The 17,048-nt window shown below is 43.2% G+C and overlaps 1 long non-coding RNA gene across 1 annotated transcript in view; it reads left to right on the top strand.

The window, feature by feature from the left end:
- Nucleotides 1-226: 226 nt before the first annotated feature.
- The window catches only part of LOC142046980 (uncharacterized), a 201,748-nt gene continuing 184,926 nt past the window's right edge, over nt 227-17,048 (top strand). Inside the window, exon 1 of the long non-coding RNA XR_012656095.1 lies at nt 227-380. This is a non-coding gene — a long non-coding RNA (uncharacterized LOC142046980). The remainder of the gene's footprint in view (nt 381-17,048) is intronic.

Below are 17,048 nucleotides of genomic sequence, written 5' to 3'. Positions count from 1 at the left end.
AAGGCTTTAATCCTAAAAATTGTTCCATGTGAGGAGACCATTCCATCTGCCTGGAACTCTGAGGGATTGTGATGGGGCAGAGTAGCCCCGCACTAGTACCATAGGGGTTAACCCTTCTTTCCTAGCAGAGGACACCATGTCCTGGAAGTTCTGGGCATGCTCCAACTGGAGAACAGGTATAAAAGCCTGCAGAAGAGCTCAGTCTGGGCTGACTGCCGGAGGAGAAGGAGGCATGCTGCTAGCTCCTTAAGGAGGGAGAGCCTGCGCATCAGGATCCGGAGGCCAGCCAAGCCAGGACACTTCCTGATATGCCGACAGAGAATGTCACCACAGGAGAACAGACCAGGTGACCCCTTGCAGCAGAGAATCTGACATTCGTGGTAGGAATGGACCCAGGGGAACTTTAGAAGTGAATGGCATTAGAGCCGCATAGATGCTTGGTGTGTTGTGGGTGGATCCCCGCCGAGTGGGTGGCAAGGGGAGCTTGCCTCTACCAGGGCCCTGGGTTGAGACCTGGTGGAGAGGGTGGGTGTGGGTCCCCCACTACCTCACCCCTGAACCATGAAGGGACTGTATGGACTCTGGCCACTAGGCCATGCTACCCTGCTTGCAAGGGGGACTGTAGAGACTCCGGCTGCTAGACCGTGCTACCCTGCTTGCAAGGGGGTTTGTATGGACTATGGCCGTTAGGCAGACTACCCTGCTTGCAAGGGGGACTGTAGGACTGTACGGACTCTGGCCACTGGGCCACACCATCCCGCCAGACAGGGGTGATTGTGTGGAAGCAGGCCAGCAGGCTGAAACCAGCCACCCACAGAGGGGTGGGCATGCAGGAACTTGAGTGATGAGGTGTTGACACTTCATCCTAGCCCTGCCACAAAGGGGCGCTGTGGTGCTAGGTCTGCCACAGGGATGAAGGGGCTCAAATGATTTGGGCAGGAGATGGCTCCCTATATAGCAAAATAAAGGGAAAGTTTAAGTCAAGTACATATTAAAAACACTTTAAACCTAACAAGCTGAAGGTCTGCTTAAGACAAAAGGTTTGGGCGTCAAATGGCTCACAAGGTGGAGGAGGGACTCCAGGTCTCTCTCTTTCCCCTTCTGTTATGGATAGAAAATAGGCACAATCACAGCCTACTTTTAGGGAGCACGTGGGATTTGTGATGGTGCGTATATATACCTTATTCACCATTAAGACAGAGAAGGAGTTAGTGTCTCAAGGAGAGGAAGAAGCAGTAGGGCTAGGTTCAGTTCAGCTGCTGCGATAAATAGCTTGCTTCCCCTTAGAACTAAGCTCCTAGCCTCAGAAAGCAAAACCATCTCTGAAAGCAGGGCTCTGTGAACTTAAGGTGCCAAAGTTTGGGTTAGTGGAGTTGATATTCTCATGGAGTAGGGAGTGCTTGTCTGGTCAGAAACCCAGACTTTCCTCTGGGACTGGCTAGAGCAAGCTATAACCTCATTTTTGTCTTGAACAGACCTTCAGTAAGCCACAAGGTACTTTCCCTTGGGAGAATAAAGAGAACTGAACTGTCTCTGCGGTTGAAGTTTAGGCACGGGGAACAGTTGTGTAGTGGGCGGCTGCCCCACTCCAGCAGAAGAGGGGTGAAAAAGTAGCCTGGGAGAGGGTTGCAGCTGGGATAAAAGGAGTGAGAGCAGCTGAGGGAGTTGCTGACCACAGGTGTGGCCAGCTCAATTATGGCCCAGCTGGCTCTTGATAAGAAGGCTGGGGGGACAAGAGCTGAAGGAGTCTTACTCTAGCTCTGGAATGGGAAGGGCTAGCTGCCTGGGAGCAAGGTACCTGAAGCAGAGCAGTGCTCGGGAAGGATAAAGGGGTCTGGAAAGTTCCAGACTGGTAAGCCCTCAGGCTGCAGGTTTTGTTGAAGGCCTATGAAAGGTACTGGGGCTGCAGAGGGGCAGCCTGGGGATAGGCAAAGGCAGCAAGTCCTACCCCCTTTCCAATGATGAGTAGCCATTATAGACTGCAGTCTGCCCCAGGGAAAGGAGGCTAGATGATGACTGGCAGTAGCCAATGAGGCAAGGTGGGCTTAGAGGGTTGGAGGTTCCCTGGGAGAGGAGATCCAGAGCATGAGGGCACTGTGGTGGGGCAACACCCCAAAGTATGGGGCACTGGGGTCAGGGAGACACATGGGGCCTGAGGCAGGGAAGACACCAGCCAGCAGAGGGTGCTCTGAAGCTGAAGAACTAATTGCCAAGATGACCAGCAGGAGGTGCCATGCTGATGAGCGTGCAGTTTGCTACAAGTCAGCATCACCTTAAAGAAATAAACTCAGGCTGGTTAACCTCGCCTAAAGACTAAACACAGCTTCTTATAGTGATGGGACGGGTAATGGAGATGTACACAGGCCTGTGCCAGGAATCAGGGTCTGCAGAAGAGCTAATCTCTATACAACTTCATCAGTGTAGTTGGCCTGCAGAAGGCTGCCTGATTGGCTACCCCGCCTGATTGGCTAGGGGGCTGGCAGGCCAATTCTTTAGCCAACCAAAGCTCACTGGCTGTTAGATGCTCATGCCCACCACTGTGTCTGCTCCTGTGTTACCTTGTTCTTATTGCTCCTGTCTTATACCTGACCTTGCCTCTGTCCTCCCCTGCTTCAAACCCTTTGTTGCCTGCTACCTGGCTAGCTCCAGTTCCTTACTTCCAGATTGATCCTTGGCTCTACCTTCTGACTACCAACTCCAGCTCTGATTTTAGTCCTTGGTTCCTGATGTCTGCTCTGACCACTAGGATAGGCTGCCCTGGTCATGATCAGCTGAGAGACTGGTACTCCAGTTTCTAGCTTCCTATAAGGGATGGGGCGCATCTGAGGTCATGTCACCATCTACCTCTGTTGGTATCTGCAGAGCTGTCCCCTCACCTTGTTAAAGGGCTGTGACATATCTGCTGTCCCTCTAACTTCCATCAGGGACAGGCTGTGTGCTGCCACACCACCCGTATCAACAGTTTTGTCTTAGGAACAATTTAGTGCTTGAAGTTAAAGCTGAAGCAAGCTGTGGTGTTTTAAGAGATAAAGTTGGAGAAACATGTTTGTACATCATATGCAATAAAGGGCTCCAGACTTTCCTAAAGAACACTTTCACCAGGTGAAAATAACTTGGTTTAATTATAATATAAATGCTGATATAACTATAGGCTCGTTTTCTAATTTCCAAGATTTGAAAGCCACCCTAGACAAGTAGAGTACTCAGTTTCCCTATAATTCTATTGAACAGAGTCTAAAGTATCAGTTCCAAGAACTCATTCCCTACAATATTCCAAGGCAAAGCTGAACAGGGAGTCCACTATTTCTAGTTCAAACATAATCCAGTCATCAGAGCTCTTCCCATTGTACATAGAAACTTCCTGCACAATAACTCATAATACAGCACTCTCGTCTGTTTTTTAGGAGTACAAATAAAGAAGACAATATTCAATTATTTTCCACAGGCCTCTATTTCCACAGGCCTTCTATCGGAGACAGGAAAAACATTTACACTGACATAGGACCATTAAAAACACAGTACAGTACATATTTACAATTATTCCTATTATAGAAGGATTATGAGATTCCTCATAACTTTGAATTCTGTGGCTCAGATTATTAAATGAGCATGAATGAAAGCAGTCTTTATGTCAGCATACAGTCTCTCAAATGCTAACTAACACCACCAATATTTTAAACTAATTCTAGGGTCTGAAATAATCAAAAATTAATATAAGAGGAACATGCTTAACATCAACTTTGGAAAGCTGCTTGGAAGTTAGTTACTAAGAGACAAAATAACTGTATACAAGTACACATTTTCCCCATCACTGCCTGTCACGGAGTGTGGGGGGAGACCAGGCTCTGCAACCCCAGCTTCCTGCGATTCACCATGACTCTCAGCCAGCCAGTAAGACAGGAGGTTTATTTAGATGACAGGAACACAGTCCAAGAGAGGTCTTGCCAGTACAGACAATGGAACCCCCTTTAGTTAGGTCCATCTGGAGGCCCTGGGGAAGCCACAGCCCTGTTGGGAAGCCCAAGCCCCGTCAAGGAGCCCCTCTCCATTTCCCAGCCAGCTCCAAACTGAAACTCCCTTCAGCCATCTCCTTTCTGGCCTTCTCCCAGCTCCTCCCCCAGCCTTTGTGTCCTTTGTCCTTTTTCCTGGGCAGAGGTGTTACCCAGCCTCCAATCCTCCTCCTGAGTTCTCATGTTACATGCTCAGGTATCCTCCCTTCCCCAGTGCAGGCAGTCCCAGCAAAACTCCCCTGCAACCTTCCCAGGTCAATACTCCCCACTCAGCATTTAAACAGAATATCTAGAACATTCCCACTTCATCACACTGCCTAAACCAGTTCAGTCAAATATGCTGCACACTTTTTTACATTTTACATATACATGTGTGACGTTCCACTCTGGAATGTCACACATGCATCTGGACCAGTGATCTGCTAGGTCATTCCAATCCTTGACTCTGTGAGCCAGCCTCACCCTGCTCTGTTGTAAGGACCCCTACTCCTGGGATGTTCATGCACAGCCTCTGGCACGTAAGCAGCTCCCAGTTACCGCTGCTTAGATTGTGCAACCAAATGACATTAGCCAATATCTGCAGTCCCAGACACAACCCTAGGAACCTCCATCTTGCAGTGTCCAGTTATGCTCACTTTATGAGTTCGTCAATTTAACAAAGAAATTGATATGTACCAGGCTTGTTATTCCAAGGGGAGTCTCTGACCACTTCAAACCAGACACACTGTTTCAGGTAGAAGATGCAAACAAATACATTAACTACAAAGATAGATTTTTATGTGATTATAAATCAAAGCATAACAAGTTGGATTTGGTCAAATGAAATAAAAGCAAAACACATTCTAAGATGCTCTTAACACTTTCAGTGCCCTTACAAACTTAGATGCTTCTCATCACAGGCTGGCTGGTTGCTTTTCAGCCAGGCTCTCCCCTTTGATCAGTGCTTCAGTTGCTTGATGGTGGTGGTGTCCATAGATGTGGGTGGAAGAGAGAGAAATAGCATGGCAAACATCTCTCCCTTTTATCATGTTCTTTCTTCCTTCTTGGCTTTGCCCCCCTCCCCTTCACGGTCAGCTGAGCATTACCTCATTGTAGTCCCAAACTGACCAAAGGAAGGGGGTGACTCACTCAAGAATCCAACAGATCCTTTGTTGCTGGCTAGGCCAGTGTCCTTTGTTCCTGTGAGGCTGGGCTGGGTTTGTCCCATACATGCCCTGATGAGATGTGAACTGCCCCTCTGCTACTGGAGAGTTTTGCCCTGGGTCTGCTTTAAGCCATGAGGACACATTTTCAGCCTCATAACTATATACATGAAATTACAACCTATGACATTACTATAACTGTGCTCAGCGCATCATGAGCTTTCTGAAGACACTCAACATTACAAACTTTTAATTGGATATCCCACCATTATATTATAAGGATGAACATGGGGATGTAGGGTGTTTCCCCCCAGGTACAGAGCGTCACAACATTACTTCAGCGTCAATGACCTAGGAAAAATTTTTGCACAGTGTAATGGGAGCAGAATGATACCCATGCTGTATCCATCAATGCTGGTATGAGAATATATCTTTTTCAGATCAGATAATACCTATTCAGAAAGAAGATAAGGGACAAATTTTGTTCTCAGCAGTGCTTGTATAATTTCATCTATTTTTAAAGGATGTGAGAGCAGAATTAAGCAAATTTGTGAATGCTGAATAACTTAACTGTCAAGGTGACTTCATCACATTTATACTCTGCTCCCCTAGGTGGATTCTGGTCACAACAAGAGCTGGTTGGAGAAATATCTACAGAACCATATTCTGTCCTATGTTGTCATTTTCAGAACAAAATGCTTTGACTTTTTGTTTTGAAATGACTTTTCATTTTGAATGTTTTTATTTTCTACTATATTAAAATCAAAATGAAATATTTCACTCAAACTAAAACAAATGGTTTTTTAAATTTTCTTTTGCAGATAATTTCAAAATTTGGGGGTTTCATTTCTATTTGGAATGAAGCCAGATTTTGTAATCTCAGAATCCTTCATGAAATATAATTTCTGTTCTCTGCTGAGCTCTAGTCAATTTAAACAAATGTGGAATAATGGGCCTGGCTTTAATAAGCTAGTCATACAATTGTGCATGCAAATGAGTTCTAACTTCTGTGCCTAAATTGGGTAAATTCATGCATAAATGACCACACCTTTGCACACATGTCCACTTGCCTTACATTTCCATAGGAAAAAAAAAGAACAGAAGATTGAGGCAGAGGACTGGAACAGTCCAGACTGTTGTGTATGCTAAAATACAAGCAAATGCCCAAATCTGTGTCTCAAAGGTTCAAGTTAATATGAGCATGTCCTATTATGATCTTCACTTCATACACTGAAAATTAGATTTCTTGCTTCTTATAAAAGGCTAGCACCTGTTTTAGAAACAGTCACCAAAGCTGCATATACTAATGTATCATGCAAATATTGTCTTTCATACACTTCTGGATGAGTGACTGTGGTAGCAGTGAAGGAGTAGGGATCTCCTTTTCTTTATTTATAGGCTATTCTGTAGCTCTTCTCACGATAAAATCTGATCCCCTCACATGAATTAATGCATACTCCTTTGTTAGCATCATTTTACAGATGGAGACACATCTGAGGAACAAAGAACCTTCGAAGTAAATGGGAGTCTTTCAAATCCCATTGATGTAAATGGGAATCTTTCCATTAACTTCAATGCAGTTGGAATCAGACCATAAGTGACATGCCAAAGGTCATACAGTAAATCTGTGCTGGAGTCAGAAACATAATCCAGATCTCTAAAGTCTCAGTCTCTTATCTACAGGACTGTCTCATGTCTGAGAACTTCTGAGCCTTTTTCTGCTTTTTCTTTTGTTTATTGTCAAGACAAACTGCAAGAGGAATTTAAAACCATGTACATTGGGAGGTAATTTAAGGTAATATATAAAGCATTTACATATAACTAGATAGAGCAGAGGCAACAAGCTCATTTATGTAGCCTATAAAGATGATGCTTGCTTATGTTTATTGAAAAGTAAGTGGCTCAAAATACTTGATTACAGTAGTTTTCAACCTTTTTTTTCATTTTCAGATCCCTAAGAAATTTCAAATGGAGATTAGGTCCTCTTTGTAAATCCTAGACATAGTCTGTGGACCCTCAGGGATCCGTAGACCACAGGTTGAAAACCATTGCTTTATTAAAAAATAAATATTATCTTAATTGGACAAAATACTGTAAATTCAGTTTGTTTTTTGAGGATGAAAAATCAATCCTGTGTCTTCAAAACTAAATATTTGAAGTTTAAGCATTGTTAATGGATGTTGAAATTACCTGTATTTTGGAATTGCTGAAAACATACATTGCAGGGGAACATGATGATGTGTGTTCAGTAATGCTGCGTCAGTTTGGGATCTGAACACCACAGAGAAAGGAGAAGGAACATTCTACAGCTTTTTCTTTAGTCCCTGTCTCTACTACAAATATAATAGGATACAATCTGATTGCCCTGTATCTTGGCCACACATGTTTTAAAGTTTTAGTGGAGCTGAGTCCTTTGTGGGGGCAGCAAGCAGCACAGCTCCCAGTCTAAGTACAGCAATGACTTTTTGTGGTCAATAAAGATGTAGTAATTGTGCAAAATTGACATTAAACACTAAGGCTCTGTTTCAACAAGGTATTTAAACATGTATGTAACTTTAAGACAATGGGACTACTCACGTGCTTAAAGCTAAGCATTTACCTCAGTGCTTTTCTTAGGTGAGGAACAGAATGCTCAAGACTCTGCAGGATAAAAAAAAAAAAAAAAAAGGCAGTCTGTCCCTGCCCCAAAGAACTTACAATACAAAAACACTGATGCTTTATATACTCACAAAAAGGGACTCTGTGCCATTATAGTGAATTTCCTTGTCATGAACATCCAGCAAAATTCCACCTATACACAGTATATTCCTGTATATCCCTAATATGCAAGCAAAATATACCAGGAATTACATACCTGCAAGGACAAAACACAGGTTAAATATATACATTATATTAAAAATGTGAACTGAGAGTCCTTTGTGAGGAACTTAATAATCAGAAATTTATAAAAATCTTTCTGGTGGCCTGATTTAGCAGAGCTGATTTTTTTAACTCATTTGGCAGAACCCTCTCTTGGGATGTCTACGTATGATTTTAAAACAACCTGTCATTTGGATTATCCCCAGACTGACTCTTTTTCTCTGTGAATGCTCTTAAATCAACAATGCAGCAGTTGGTAAAGATTCAGGGCCAAAATAACATTACACACAGTCTTCATTCCCCAGTTACCATACCATTGACCAAACACATTTTTTTCCCACTAACAATTTCACTGATTTTGTGTTCTATTGCATGCTCATCCTTCCACAGAATTCTTTTGTGACTAAGTAATTTACAGGAATGACCATCCAGTCAATGTATTCCTGGCATGCTGGGTTGCACTTAACACCCTGTTTTTAAGCTTTGCAGTTTTGACTGTGTCCCTTTAACTGATTCTTTTGCTTATACTGTGTGCGCTTTTGTTACCATAAGATCAGATTACTGTCATTACTTACAGGAGAGGTTGCCCAATAAGACTGTGAACTGAACAAACGGGTTAGATTGGTTGAGAATTCATCCATTTTGAAATGTCTCCTTTGGTGGTTGACCAAACAAAGCAGTGATTTTTTTTTTTTTACAATGGCTTTCTTGACTCTCTTGGTATTCCCTAGACTTGGTTTGGTCTGCCTTGTAGATCTGTAAAGATGACCTGTAAAGAAAAAAAAAAGTTTGTCTCTCTTCTTGCTTCTCTATAAGTCATTGTGATAAATGAAGGTGGGGGGAGTGTCCCTTTTATGGACACCCAGCCAGCCAGTTAGCTACAAAATCCCTGTTAGTAACTGTTCTCTACTTGCTTTACCTGTAACAGGTTAAAAAAGCCCATAGGTAAAAGGAAGAGAGTGGGCACTTGGCCAAAAGACCCAATGGGAAGGCCAAACTTTTTAAAATTTGGAAAAAACTTTCCCTTTGTGTCTCTGTTGTTCTCCAGAGAGAGAGGACAAAGCAGAAACAGGGCTGGAGCTATGCTGTAAAAGCTGTTGGCCAGGTATGAAAGTCACCGGATCGTACCTATAAACTACTTATTTGAAACCCCAGATGTAAGTAGATCAGGAAATGTCTAGGAAGACACAATTAGGTTTATTTATTTTATTTCTTTATGGCTTGTGGACTTCTCTGTGCTAACCCCCAAATGCTTTTGTTTTGCTTGTAACTGTTAAGCTGGACCTCAAGAAAATCATTCTTGATGCTTAATTATTTTATTTGCTCTTTTAAAATCTACCAATAGCCTAAGTTCTAGATGTATTTTCTTTTTTTTTTTTAAATAAAAATTACCTTTTTTAGGAATAGGATTTGTTTTTTTATCCTAAGAGGTTTGTCCATATGTTTAATTAGCTGGTGGCAACAGCTGATTTCTTTTGTTTTCTTTCTCAGCTGTTCCCGGGGCAGGGGAGGGAGGGCTTGAGAGTACCCCACAGGAAAGAATTCCCAAGTGCACCTTCCTGGTTTCAAAGTTTTGGTTGTTTTTTTTGCATTTGAATGATGGCAGCATCTGCCCATCCAAGGTCAGAGAGAAGCTGTAATTTTAGGAGTTTAAAACAAGCCTGGAGTGGGCAGTATTAATTTTTAGAATCCTTGTGGGCCTTCACCTTCTGCACTCAAGGTTCCACAGTGGGGAATCAGCCTTGAGAGTCATAAAAGAAGCCAGAAATACTTATTTTTCCAGGCAGGAGCTTTTCACTTGATTTTCACTTTTCCCTTCCTATCAATTGCTCAGGTATCAGTCTCTTGTTTCTTGTGGTGTCAGAATCTCATGCTAATTCTCCAGTTCTCCAGCAAAAGAAATGGAAGACCTGATATATGTAATGTAAAACAAGAACTCTCTTCTTTCCCCTGCCTCTTTTTGGGGAATGCGGGGTGGGTGGGAAGAAGTGAAGGGACTAAAGAAACAAATCAACCATTCAGGATATCAAAAAGACACACATACATTCTCGCTACCAGTTCCCTTTAACTCCATGACTATGTATTGAGAACTGTTAATTCAAAATGTTTGTTTCAAATCTTACTGGCAAACATTGCAGAGAAAAACAGAACATTCCACTGTGGTTTTCATTGGTTTGCTTTCTTTGTGAATTTGTTCTCTGTGCTACTACATATAAACAAAGTGGTACCATGTGATTTGGTATGAGAAGCATGTCTGTTTCTTAGTTTCATGATGTCCTCGAACTATTGATGCTCATTTTAAGTACAAGGAAATCCTCTCTTTGTTGGACCCACCTCCCGCTCCCATTCCCTGTACACTTTATACCTCAATATATAATCCTGTTAGGTGAGCCTGTTTTTTTTTTTTTTTTCTTCAAGTAATTACTTCCTTTTATGTATGTTCAAAGTTGCATTTGGGAGTACCTGTGAGCTCATTATTCAAGCAGTAGCTCTTATGCATGCAAACATTAGAATACCATAATGGTTTCCACTTCTATATCACATTTCATCTGGGTTCCTTCAAGTACTTTACCAGTATTTTTGACTTAGATACCAAGATATAGCAGTATTTAGATACCGAAGTGACCAAGATATAGCAGTATTTAGATACCACACAACCCTCCTATGTGATAAGAGTATGATAAATATTTTTGTGTCTATAAAAGTCTGTCAGTTGTGTGTACTGGTGTCAGTGCTTGAAAAGTATGTTCAGGGGTTAGCCTGGACACACAAAGTGAGATACGGTTAATGTCACAACATCTGTAAATCAAGGAGAGTCTCTGCTATTTCCCTTTATCTCAGTTAATCAGAACTCTGATCTACGTATTAGTCCCATCTTCAGCTTCCCCTTACAAATTTCGTAAGTTCATGTACTTATGAACTGTAAACATAGTTTTCTTATTAGCTTTCAGATATCTTTTTCTAACTCTTACTTATCATGGACAAACATTTCCCAGTCTTCTAGAATAATTTGCAAAATTCTTATTTTGTAATTTCTATTGTCATATTTATGAAAGTGCTTAATGATTTAAACCCATAAATATAAATTCAAAGAACCTGACTGAAACAAAATGAAAACCAATATTAAAAAAGTCATCATTTTCATAGTATAATCCAATTCATTTAGCCAGTTTCTACAGGATTTAAAGACTTTCTTTTTCTCTTCTGTTTCTTAAAGAAGAGCAGGTTCAGTGACCATTACTGACTGATCCAGAGACTAAGTCATGCAAGATATTCTGTCTTCTCAAGACTGCTGTGCTGGCATCTAGTTCTGACAAAATTATTGATGTTACTAAAATGACTTTCTAACCAAGTCACAATCCAAAAAGAAAATGATGCAATCTGAGATGAAACCAGAGGTGCTATTATAAATTATGCAGTGTTCCTTAATGCTAACGCTAATTATCTGTGTCACTTTGTGAATCAATACAAATCAGTCTAATTTTACAATATGTCAGAGTCTAAATCATGATTATATAATTCCTCTTTTCCCTGGCTGACAGAGAACTGATAGACGGTGAGGTTATGGCATGAGATTCTGGTGGTGAGTGAATTAGCAGGGTTTGTACAATTGGTGTTTAACAGTCAGTCAGTACACAGGATGGACAGTGCTCTGGGGATGAATCAGGGTTGTGTAATGAAGGTCTGTTGTCTGTAGGATGCCTGTTTCATTTGTTGTAGATGATAGAAGGTGTGTAGTGAATGTGGTAGGGGACTGTAGGGAGGAGGCCTCACTCCCCGCCGTGTCTAAGAGGGACGAGCCAGAACAGGCGCAGCAGTGGGCAGAGCCACCACTGCCTGTCCCCGCCCCCTGGAAGTCAAGGGGCAGGGCAGGAAGTATAAAAGCCCAGCCCTAGCGCTCAGTTGATGGGAGGTTGCTGGAAAGGACAGATGTTGGTGCCTGAGTCCCTGCTGGGCCCAGCCTGCCCTGTGCTTGGTATCTGGAGGAGTGCTGGCCTGACCTGCCCCGTGCTCGGTACCCAGAGGAGCTGCCGGAGCTTCCTGATGCCTGGCATCTAAAGGAGTTGCCTGAGCTTCCCCATGCCTGGTACACAGAGGAGTGGCCTGGACTTCCCAATTCCTGGTACCCTGAGGAATCCATGGTCTGGGACCCACTGGATGATGCTGGTGGATGGCAGGTACCCAGTGAGGGGGAGATTGGAAGTGGCCTGGGGGTAACTGACCCCAGTCAGGCTGTAGATATACCTGAGCCTATGATAGTGTGTTGTGGCCAGGACCCCCACTGACTGCAGTGGATCTGTGCTGCTGCTAGGGCTCTGGGCTAGGATGCTGTGGAGTGGGAGGGCCTGTGTCCCCCCTGCCACCCTTTGAAGGGTGGCAGACTCCCCCTCCCCTGCGGGCTGAGGAGACCTTTTGTACTGGTTACCTTGCTGTTCAGCCCCTGCTCGAGGGCCTGACTCGTAGCTGTGTTTGTTGCCCTGCCCTGAGCCCGGGCTTGAACTGTACAAGCTGCCACTGTGGTTGCTCAGCCCAGCTAAGAGGCCTGAGCTTGAACTGCTTGGGGCCTGGCCCCACTCCAGGTCCTGGTTTATAAACTCACTGATTGCTGCTCAGCCTGGCCTGAGCCTATTAACTCTGGGAAGCCCGACTATTGTTGTTCAGCCTTGCAGAGGAAGGCTCGAACTGCCCAGCGTCTCAGCGTTGTTGCCTCTACCCTGAAGCCAAGGGACTGGGCCGACAGCATGTGGCGAGCCGGTGTGGCTCCCCTCTGCTCCTCAGGGAGGGTTGAGCCCCGGTCCCACCCTTCTACAGGGCTGAAGGAAAAGAAAGGACAGTTTCATAGTTAAATAAGTTGTTTCCCTGGGGAACTGGATTCTACCCTGCCTCTGACACAGAGTTCCTATATGATGCTGGGCAAGTCACTTCAACAACACTTTTCACAGGTGGTGTCTAATTGTGGGTGCCTTATTTTCTCTGGGCCTGACTTGAGACCCTGAGGTCTTATTTGCAGATGTGCTGAAGCCCTTACATCTGTAAGCGAAGTCAATGGGAGCTGTGCTTTGAACATACGGAGTACTATCTAATGCTAAATACTATGTTAAAAGGAGGTCCTAGACATCTCAAATTGGGCAATGACAGCACTCAGTCCGCATTTGGAATCTTCCTCTGGCTACAATAGCAAACCATGTTCTAACTACTTTGGTGGATTAACAGATCTAGAGCATTGGGTTTCTTTATCACACACACTCACGTGACTTGGAAGGGTATGTATGCTTTGAACTTAACTTTAATTTCTTCTTGTGAAGAGCCAGTGTATAAAAATACAACAACTTAGGACCTGATTCTGCAAAACTGCAATAATGCAGTCATTGACTTTAGTGAGAACAATCAGGTGATCTCATAGCACAGGGGTGGCCAACCTGAGCCGGAGAAGGAGCCAGAATTTACCAATGTACATTGCCAAAGAGCCACAGTAATACGTCAGCAGCCCCCGCCCCCTATCAACTCCCACCCACCAGCAGCGCTACTGATCAGGGCCTCCCCCTCCCTCCTGATCAGCTGTTTCATGGTGTGCAGGAGGTTCTGGGGGGGTGGGTGGGGGGAGTGAACGCACTGCAGGCTTAGGGGAGGGGGCAGGAAGGGATGGAGTGAGGGTAGGGCCTGTGGCAGAGCTAGGGGTTGAGTAGTGAGCACCCCCGGCACATTGGAAAATTGGCGCCTATAGCTCCAGCCCCGGAGTCGGTGCCTATTATATTCTCTTCTGAAGAGCTGCATGTGGCACTAGAGCCACAGGTTGGCCACCCCTGTGACATAGCACAAAGTCATGTAACATGGTTAACTTACCATGCTCTCTGGAGCCCTGTACATATCTCAGTAATTCATACTGAACATATGGCTTTCATTCTCCAAATTTGTGTACAAGGTAGGGTAAAAACAACAAGGAGTCCGGTGGCACCTTCAAGACTAACAAATTTATTTGGGCATAAGCTTTCATGGGTAAAAAAAAAACCTCACTTCTTCATGTATGGTAAAGTGAGCTCTTAGTCTTTGAGAAAATTCTGCAGTGTAAGCCCTAGGACTCCTGTAAATATGTTCACCACTCTGGAGACAATTAAAAATGGTGGACTCTGCCCCCCTACCATTTCCACTGTTCATGTTTCTATTTAGATAAGCCAGCATTTGCTTGGAACCTGGTATCATGTTACACTGTAAAGGGCCAACTCTCCTTGGTTAAAGTGATAGTTTTCTCATCCTTAATACAAGCTGCTGAACTAAAGTCACTTTATGGAGGGAGTACATATTTGAGTGAGTTACAGAATGGTGGGCGGGGGGGAAGAGGAATATGTGGTGATAAGGGATGGGGAAAATGGAGATTGTAGACTCAGGGAGCAATCCCCAGCTGCAATCAACTCATGCTTGATGCAGCTGCAGGGGGTTGGGAGACATAGGTCCCTCTGAGCCACCTTTGCCTTTCCTTCCCCTTCATGTTGAGCGACCACAGAAGCCACAAGGCTGCTTTAACTTCAATGAACTAGAACAATCAGCCCTGTGCATTTAAATTTTGCCTGGCCCCCAGACAAACTCAACAGGGCCTATGCTGGGAAGCCTTACATAACACCAATTCTCTTAGCTTTACACTAGCCCAGGATTCCCTCCCAATGGCAGCTTTGGGAAAGCTCTAAGAGGACTCTGTGGCCCTCCGCAGTGCAAAGTAGCTTCAGGGCTGACGATCTGTCTGTGTAAATATATTCAGGAAATTACATATGACACTTGATATCACTCCCTCCACACAGATATAACCACTTCCTTTAGAAAAGTAATTCAGAATATCTGAGTCATTAAGGGTCTCATGATACTGCTCTTGCGGTGTGCTTACCATATGAACTATATATCAATCTTTCTGTCACACATACCCCTGGCCACTCTAGAAAAAGGCAATAATGACCTAGAAACTTGAAAAAGTATTTTAGATGTTTGTCATCTGGACATCTTTTCCCCTGACATCAATGGAGTTACACCAGTGAGGAATTTGGCCCTTTCTGCCCAAAGGGTGACATCCAAACTCTTGCTGAGTCCTGTCACTTATTCCTCTATAAACCCTTTTATAAACTGTCCTTTCTTGTTCACCCCCTACTGCTAAAACCCTGATCCATGCTTTCTTCATATTGACTACTAACTCTCCACATCTCCTTTTCTCCAGCAAACAGATGTTAAAATCACCTTCCTTTCTTGTTATAACCACATTACTCTACTTCTTTCTGAATCCTAGGCTCCAAGGGAAGTCATTGGATCTGTAAACGCCATAAGTCTTTGCTGTTGTGAGGCTTTGGGGCCTAGGCAGGGTCTGATTTCCATTTCTGAACTCCAGAACTAGAAATTGGTCTTTTCTGGTTAGTGGAATTAGTTATAGTCAAAATCCAAAAGCTGGATTCTGAACCAGTGTTCCAGATCTGAAAATTCTCCAAATGTCGGGATTGTTCAGATTCAGAGGTCTAGTTTCAGAGCATATCCAATTATTCTGTAATTTAGTGACTTTTTAAACATGTAATAAAACTCAGACAGGTATCATTATTTCACTTTAAAATGTCCCTGCTGTTTCACAACTGAATTCAGGAAAATAATGCAAATAAACGTGATGTTCATTTCCCAAAGCAGTTGTCTTTTAAAATGCATCTGAAGGCAACAGATGTTGTGGTTTATTGCATTAGTTGCTGAAATGATATCATTTAATTAAGAAATAATCACTAGTGAGTTATTAGATCCTGAATTAATCTCCATTGAAGGGAGGCATCAATAATAAATGAAGTGGCATTCACTGATTCAAGTCTCATTCTTTTTTCCTTCAGAGGTGATACTGCATTAGCCTAAAATAAGAAATCAAGATTAGATTCCTATTCTATATCCATTCATTCTAAATCTACAGAATTATCAAGGGAACACATTAAACAATTCCTATTAGCTTCTTTTATTGTGTGCAATTTGTACCATTGTTAATCTAAATGCTACTATTTGCCTCCAATTAAGAGCTGCTTGGATCAAAGATGAGTTACAATCCAGCAATCAGAATGGCACCTGTATAGAAAGTGGAAGCAATTTTTACAGAGATAAATGTGTCCACCAGAATGAGCTAGCTAAAGGATGATCAGAAGAGTTAAATAGAGCAGTTCCTTTGTCCATGAGCAGTACTCATTTTTAAATACTGAATTCAATGGTATTTTTTGTTCACTTGCACTTTGAGAGTCTGAAACAGTAACAATAGATCCAGAAGAAGCCGTGAACAAGTGAAACTGATAACTGCTGTATAATGAAAGCATGTCTGAATTTCTATATATAGCAGTAAAAGGGAAGATAAATATTAGAGCTGGTAATAACACTGACGTACCCCGGTCATCAGTGGGCGTGACTGAACCTGGGACTGTTGAAGCCATATGTCTCTTAGCTAATGCCATAGCAGACTCATTAATCGCTAAGTTGTCTTGGTGCCACTAGATAGGTATAGAGCACCACACCCAGCAGATGTCTGGGTTACATTAGCACAGAATTTAGTTATGCTGTTCAAATTAATCCCTGGGGTACCTCGGAGAAGTCAGAGTGAGTTGTCAATTTGGTCCATAACAAGTAAAAGGTTATTCAAGTATATTAGATGTAAATAAATTGATTGATTAAATGTCAAGTCTGAGATTTTAAATCACTACAGACTAGGACATTCAAAGTTAACCTTGCCAGTAATAGAAACAGGATTCACCTCTTCAGATCTTTGACTATGCTGGGGGCTGATTATACCAATCACATTCCAGCGTGCAACCCAGACTAGTGAGGGGTTGTGTCATCACTTGCCCTCACAATGCTTTGCTGTTGTAGCTCCAAACATGGAGTCCCTCAAAAACAGCCAAACAGCATGCAGGTCACACCCCAAGTGTTTGTAGATAGCTGCAGTCCTAGATCAGCAACTCTGACCCCAGCAGCCTATTGGCAATACATCAGCCACATTCTGGCTTCCAGCAACCTTGGTTACCTCCTGCTGAGTGCCCCAAAC

The sequence above is a fragment of the Chelonoidis abingdonii genome, chromosome 6, assembly GCF_003597395.2.
Source record: "Chelonoidis abingdonii isolate Lonesome George chromosome 6, CheloAbing_2.0, whole genome shotgun sequence".
In the NCBI taxonomy this organism is placed as follows: Eukaryota; Metazoa; Chordata; order Testudines; family Testudinidae; genus Chelonoidis; species Chelonoidis abingdonii.
Note: the sequence above shows the minus strand (reverse complement) of the source record. Positions and strands in the feature narration are given on the sequence as shown.